This window comes from Schistocerca americana, unplaced genomic scaffold (genome assembly GCF_021461395.2).
Source record: "Schistocerca americana isolate TAMUIC-IGC-003095 unplaced genomic scaffold, iqSchAmer2.1 HiC_scaffold_784, whole genome shotgun sequence".
In the NCBI taxonomy this organism is placed as follows: domain Eukaryota; kingdom Metazoa; phylum Arthropoda; class Insecta; order Orthoptera; family Acrididae; genus Schistocerca; species Schistocerca americana.
In genome coordinates, this window is record NW_025726549.1 from 1 (window position 1) to 7500 (window position 7500).

The window sequence follows — 7500 nt, forward strand, 5'->3', positions numbered from 1 at the left end:
GTTCGCTCGCCGCTACTGGGGGAATCCTTGTTAGTTTCTTTTCCTCCGCTTAGTAATATGCTTAAATTCAGCGGGTAGTCTCGCCTGCTCTGAGGTCGTTGTACGAGGTGTCGCACGCCACACCGCCAGCCGGCTGTGCACGCTACCGAGTAAGTACCGGTATGCGAACCGCCAGGCGACGGGCGCGCATCGCACGTTTAAGGAGGCGCGGCCGGCCCCACAGGCGGCCGCGACGCTCCCAGGTCTGCGAAGCAGGGCAAACGCCGCGCGCTTCAGTATACGTAGCCGACCCTCAGCCAGACGTGGCCCGGGAACGGAATCCATGGACCGCAATGTGCGTTCGAAACGTCGATGTTCATGTGTCCTGCAGTTCACATGTCGACGCGCAATTTGCTGCGTTCTTCATCGACCCACGAGCCGAGTGATCCACCGTCCTGGGTGATCTTTTCTTAGTTTCCACTGTCTCTTTCAAGACAGTTGCATAGGCGGGACGTAGGCGTGTGGCGGCCCCTGTTCAAGCGTTCTGTGTCCAACGGCCTCACGGCCGATGGGCGTCGTACGGCTCCACACCGGAGCGGACAGGCAGTCGGGCGAAAGTCATTCAAAACCGGCGCCAGGCGCCAGGTGCCGCAGGCCAGCCGCTCCAGCGCTTCAGCGCTCGTACCACACAACATTGGCGTTAGTTTTGAGAAGCACGCGTGGTTCCGCACGCGGCGCACGGCTACTGCGAGCCGTACAGGTAGCGTGTTGCGCGACACGACACGCACATCGAAAGACATGCAGTCTAGTCGGTAATGATCCTTCCGCAGGTTCACCTACGGAAACCTTGTTACGACTTTTACTTCCTCTAAATGATCAAGTTTGGTCATCTTTCCGGTAGCATCGGCAACGACAGAGTCAATGCCGCGTACCAGTCCGAAGACCTCACTAAATCATTCAATCGGTAGTAGCGACGGGCGGTGTGTACAAAGGGCAGGGACGTAATCAACGCGAGCTTATGACTCGCGCTTACTGGGAATTCCTCGTTCATGGGGAACAATTGCAAGCCCCAATCCCTAGCACGAAGGAGGTTCAGCGGGTTACCCCGACCTTTCGGCCTAGGAAGACACGCTGATTCCTTCAGTGTAGCGCGCGTGCGGCCCAGAACATCTAAGGGCATCACAGACCTGTTATTGCTCAATCTCGTGCGGCTAGAAGCCGCCTGTCCCTCTAAGAAGAAAAGTAATCGCTGACAGCACGAAGGATGTCACGCGACTAGTTAGCAGGCTAGAGTCTCGTTCGTTATCGGAATTAACCAGACAAATCGCTCCACCAACTAAGAACGGCCATGCACCACCACCCACCGAATCAAGAAAGAGCTATCAATCTGTCAATCCTTCCGGTGTCCGGGCCTGGTGAGGTTTCCCGTGTTGAGTCAAATTAAGCCGCAGGCTCCACTCCTGGTGGTGCCCTTCCGTCAATTCCTTTAAGTTTCAGCTTTGCAACCATACTTCCCCCGGAACCCAAAAGCTTTGGTTTCCCGGAGGCTGCCCGCCGAGTCATCGGAGGAACTGCGGCGGATCGCTGGCTGGCATCGTTTATGGTTAGAACTAGGGCGGTATCTGATCGCCTTCGAACCTCTAACTTTCGTTCTTGATTAATGAAAACATACTTGGCAAATGCTTTCGCTTCTGTTCGTCTTGCGACGATCCAAGAATTTCACCTCTAACGTCGCAATACGAATGCCCCCGCCTGTCCCTATTAATCATTACCTCGGGTTCCGAAAACCAACAAAATAGAACCGAGGTCCTATTCCATTATTCCATGCACACAGTATTCAGGCGGGCTTGCCTGCTTTAAGCACTCTAATTTGTTCAAAGTAAACGTGCCGGCCCACCGAGACACTCACTCAAGAGCACCCTGGTAGGATTGCAACGGGGTCCGCCTCGGGACGCACGAGCACGCACGAGGCGCGTCGCACGCCTTCAGCTCGCCCCACCGGCAGGACGTCCCACGATACATGCCAGTTAAACACCGACGGGCGGTGAACCAACAGCGTGGGACACAAATCCAACTACGAGCTTTTTAACCGCAACAACTTTAATATACGCTATTGGAGCTGGAATTACCGCGGCTGCTGGCACCAGACTTGCCCTCCAATAGATACTCGTTAAAGGATTTAAAGTGTACTCATTCCGATTACGGGGCCTCGGATGAGTCCCGTATCGTTATTTTTCGTCACTACCTCCCCGTGCCGGGAGTGGGTAATTTGCGCGCCTGCTGCCTTCCTTGGATGTGGTAGCCGTTTCTCAGGCTCCCTCTCCGGAATCGAACCCTGATTCCCCGTTACCCGTTACAACCATGGTAGGCGCAGAACCTACCATCGACAGTTGATAAGGCAGACATTTGAAAGATGCGTCGCCGGTACGAGGACCGTGCGATCAGCCCAAAGTTATTCAGAGTCACCAAGGCAAACGGACCGGACGAGCCGACCGATTGGTTTTGATCTAATAAAAGCGTCCCTTCCATCTCTGGTCGGGACTCTGTTTGCATGTATTAGCTCTAGAATTACCACAGTTATCCAAGTAACGTGGGTACGATCTAAGGAACCATAACTGATTTAATGAGCCATTCGCGGTTTCACCTTAATGCGGCTTGTACTGAGACATGCATGGCTTAATCTTTGAGACAAGCATATGACTACTGGCAGGATCAACCAGGGAGCTGCGTCAACTAGAGCTGAGCAGCCGGCCGCCCGGGAGTGTGTCCCGGGGGCCCGCGCGAACACGCAAGCGTCCGCTCAATTATTCTGCAAACAGGAGGAGGCTGAGCTCCCCTGCACGATACACCTCGAAACCCTCTCAGGTCCCGGCGGCGCGCAGCGCCGTCCTAAGTACTTGGTCGGGTTCGAGAGAGGCGCAATCGCCCGGAGTTTGGCGAGTAGACGCTTTAGGTGCGACCACCCGTGCTCCCAACTGAGCTTGCCGCTGCCGACAGAGGCCCGGGAGCGTGCTGTCGTGGCATTGCCGGCGGGAGACAACACGCGCCACCTACGGCGGCCGGCAGCTCCAACGCCAGCGCCACAGAAGGACAAAAGCCCCACTTGGGTGCCGAAGCGAACTCTCCCAGCACAGCGCACGCGCCAACACGTCCGCACAGCTGCGATACAAACCACCTGCGAGAACCGCAGAGGCGACCGAGCAGCAGACGGCGTCGCGGCGCCGAGCGCCGGGCGGCGGCGCATCCTCAGCGCACACAGTCCTCAATCGGACCAGCACACTGCAGATGTCCACCGCGCTTCGCACCGGGCCCGCGAGGACCTACTTTGGCCGCACGGCGCCGCGTGCAGGGTGCGCCGGCGCGCAGCTGCGCCGCCTGCCGCCTCCGTCGGCCGGCGCGCCTGCCACTGGCCGCCCCCACCAGCCGGCTGTAGCGCGTGCGCCCACGCACCGCGCGGCCAGCACGCCGGGAGGCCCCCCCTCACCGGCCGGGGACGGTCCCACCCAGCCACCGCCGCGTATCGCTTCACACCCACATGCCATTCACGTTCGTGGGCATGGTGGGTATCGCTGAAACAACCGGTTGGTAGCTCAACCGATCGTCGCCATCACTGATTCACCTCTAGCGAGAACAACCGCACCACAACGGTTTACCAGTTGTTCATTTGCGTAACGTCACCAGCAAACGTAGACGTCCATCGCCATTTGCAAATTCAACGATTGTTGCATGCCTGTGTCAGGTGTCACGACACACTATGTCTGCCCACATACACGCAACAACATGTGCACGCTTCGCGAACACGTGGAAGGTGGCCCCCGTACGTATGCGATGTCCATTGCGCGAACGACTGTCAACCGGCCTCTGTCGCATGTCGCAGATGTGGAACGCAGTGCACCATGCTGTCACGGTGTGTGAGAAGAGACGACTACGTCTGACAACACGCGCCACTACATCAACAGACGGCTCATGCTGATCGCCATCCAGGGCATACCACACTGCAATCCGGCTCTTATAGGGAGACGACACATAGCTGAGTGCACAACAGTTGGACCGCATGGTTCGCCGTTGTTGGCGCAGTCGTTGTACGGTCACATGTACCACGATGTATCATTCAGTACATGAGGACCAATGTGCAGTACAGTGTGTGATTTGGACGTACAACATCAGCGGACAGTTGACACAGGCCGTACCACAGCGTAGGCTAAGTGCTTCGCCATGCGAATGCCAATGAACAACTGCGAAGGGCATTGAGCATGTACGTCCTGCTGCCATCCACATTACAGTGTATCGCTGCAAGGTGTTTAACATGAAGCGATACACTGGGGACCAGGCAGTGCGAGTAGCAAACTATATTGCGGGGGTTGCAGTTAGGCAACACTACACTAATTTAACGCGTCGTATGACAATTACAGAGCGGGTTAAGGCCCAACGTGTGTTGGGTTAAGGCCCAACGTGTGTTGGGTTAAGGCCCAACGTGTGTTGGGTTAAGGCCCAACGTGTGTTGGGTTAAGGCCCAACGTGTGTTGGGTTAAGGCCCAACGTGGGTTGGGTTAAGGCCCAACGTGTGTTGGGTTAAGGCCCAACGTGTGTTGGGTTAAGGCCCAACGTGTGTTGGGTTAAGGCCCAACGTGTGTTGGGTTAAGGCCCAACGTGTGTTGGGTTAAGGCCCAACGTGTGTTGGGTTAAGGCCCAACGTGTGTTGGGTTAAGGCCCAACGTGTGTTGGGTTAAGGCCCAACGTGTGTTGGGTTAAGGCCCAACGTGTGTTGGGTTAAGGCCCAACGTGGGTTGGGTTAAGGCGCAACGTGGGTTGGGTTAAGGCCCAACGTGGGTTGGGTTAAGGCGCAACGTGGGTTGGGTTAAGGCGCAACGTGGGTTGGGTTAAGGCGCAACGTGGGTTAGGTTAAGGCGCAACGTAGGTTAGGTTAAGGCGCAATATAGGTTAGGTTAAGGCGCAATATAGGTTAGGTTAAGGCGCAATATAGGTTAGGTTAAGGCGCAATATAGGTTAGGTTAAGGCGCAATATAGGTTAGGTTAAGGCGCAATATAGGTTAGGTTAAGGCGCAACGTAGGTTAGGTTAAGGCGCAACATAGGTTAGGTTAAGGCGCAACATAGGTTAGGTTAAGGCGCAACATGGGTTAGGTTAAGGCGCAATATAGGTTAGGTTAAGGCACAATATGGGTTAGGTTAAGGCACAATATGGGTTAGGTTAAGGCACAATATGGGTTAGGTTAAGGCACAATATGGGTTAGGTTAAGGCACAATATGGGTTAGGTTAAGGCACAATATGGGTTAGGTTAAGGCACAATATGGGTTAGGTTAAGGCACAATATGGGTTAGGTTAAGGCACAATATGGGTTAGGTTAAGGCACAATATGGGTTAGGTTAAGGCACAATATGGGTTAGGTTAAGGCACAATATGGGTTAGGTTAAGGCACAATATGGGTTAGGTTAAGGCACAATATGGGTTAGGTTAAGGCACAATATGGGTTAGGTTAAGGCACAATATGGGTTAGGTTAAGGCACAATATGGGTTAGGTTAAGGCACAATATGGGTTAGGTTAAGGCACAATATGGGTTAGGTTAAGGCACAATATGGGTTAGGTTAAGGCACAATATGGGTTAGGTTAAGGCACAATATGGGTTAGGTTAAGGCACAATATGGGTTAGGTTAAGGCACAATATGGGTTAGGTTAAGGCACAATATGGGTTAGGTTAAGGCACAATATGGGTTAGGTTAAGGCACAATATGGGTTAGGTTAAGGCACAATATGGGTTAGGTTAAGGCACAATATGGGTTAGGTTAAGGCACAATGTGGGTTAGGTTAAGGCACAACGTGGGTTAGGTTAAGGCACAACGTGGGTTAGGTTAAGGCACAACGTGGGTTAGGTTAAGGCACAACGTGGGTTAGGTTAAGGCACAACGTGGGTTAGGTTAAGGCACAACGTGGGTTAGGTTAAGGCACAACGTGGGTTAGGTTAAGGCACAACGTGGGTTAGGTTAAGGCACAACGTGGGTTAGGTTAAGGCACAACGTGGGTTAGGTTAAGGCACAATACGGGTTAGGTTAAGGCACAATACGGGTTAGGTTAAGGCACAATACGGGTTAGGTTAAGGCACAATACGGGTTAGGTTAAGGCACAATACGGGTTAGGTTAAGGCACAATACGGGTTAGGTTAAGGCACAATACGGGTTAGGTTAAGGCACAATACGGGTTAGGTTAAGGCACAATACGGGTTAGGTTAAGGCACAATACGGGTTAGGTTAAGGCACAATACGGGTTAGGTTAAGGCACAATACGGGTTAGGTTAAGGCACAATACGGGTTAGGTTAAGGCACAATACGGGTTAGGTTAAGGTACAATACGGGTTAGGTTAAGGCACAATACGGGTTAGGTTAAGGCACAATACGGGTTAGGTTAAGGCACAATATGGGTTAGGTTAAGGCACAATATGGGTTAGGTTAAGGCACAATATGGGTTAGGTTAAGGCACAATATGGGTTAGGTTAAGGCACAATATGGGTTAGGTTAAGGCACAATATGGGTTAGGTTAAGGCACAATATGGGTTAGGTTAAGGCACAATATGGGTTAGGTTAAGGCACAATATGGGTTAGGTTAAGGCACAATATGGGTTAGGTTAAGGCACAATATGGGTTAGGTTAAGGCACAATATGGGTTAGGTTAAGGCACAATATGGGTTAGGTTAAGGCACAATATGGGTTAGGTTAAGGCACAATATGGGTTAGGTTAAGGCACAATATGGGTTAGGTTAAGGCACAACGTGGGTTAGGTTAAGGCACAACGTGGGTTAGGTTAAGGCACAACGTGGGTTAGGTTAAGGCACAACGTGGGTTAGGTTAAGGCACAACGTGGGTTAGGTTAAGGCACAACGTGGGTTAGGTTAAGGCACAACGTGGGTTAGGTTAAGGCACAACGTGGGTTAGGTTAAGGCACAACGTGGGTTAGGTTAAGGCACAATACGGGTTAGGTTAAGGCACAATACGGGTTAGGTTAAGGCACAATACGGGTTAGGTTAAGGCACAATACGGGTTAGGTTAAGGCACAATACGGGTTAGGTTAAGGCACAATACGGGTTAGGTTAAGGCACAATACGGGTTAGGTTAAGGCACAATACGGGTTAGGTTAAGGCACAATACGGGTTAGGTTAAGGCACAATACGGGTTAGGTTAAGGCACAACGTGGGTTAGGTTAAGGCACAACGTGGGTTAGGTTAAGGCACAACGTGGGTTAGGTTAAGGCACAACGTGGGTTAGGTTAAGGCACAACGTGGGTTAGGTTAAGGCACAACGTGGGTTAGGTTAAGGCACAACGTGGGTTAGGTTAAGGCACAATACGGGTTAGGTTAAGGCACAATACGGGTTAGGTTAAGGCACAATACGGGTTAGGTTAAGGCACAATACGGGTTAGGTTAAGGCACAATACGGGTTAGGTTAAGGGACAATACGGGTTAGGTTAAGGCACAATACGGGTTAGGTTAAGGCACAATACGGGTTAGGT

General features: G+C 52.5%; 2 non-coding genes across 2 annotated transcripts; both read right to left on the minus strand.

The window, feature by feature from the left end:
* Positions 1-286: 286 nt before the first annotated feature.
* Positions 287-441, minus strand: LOC124590953. Its single transcript, XR_006976833.1, has one exon. It is a non-coding gene; the product is annotated as a 5.8S ribosomal RNA (ribosomal RNA).
* A 351-nt stretch (positions 442-792) lies between these two features.
* On the minus strand, positions 793-2702 carry LOC124590963. The gene has a single exon (XR_006976841.1). It is a non-coding gene; the product is annotated as a small subunit ribosomal RNA (ribosomal RNA).
* Between the last annotated feature and the right edge of the window lie 4798 nt (positions 2703-7500).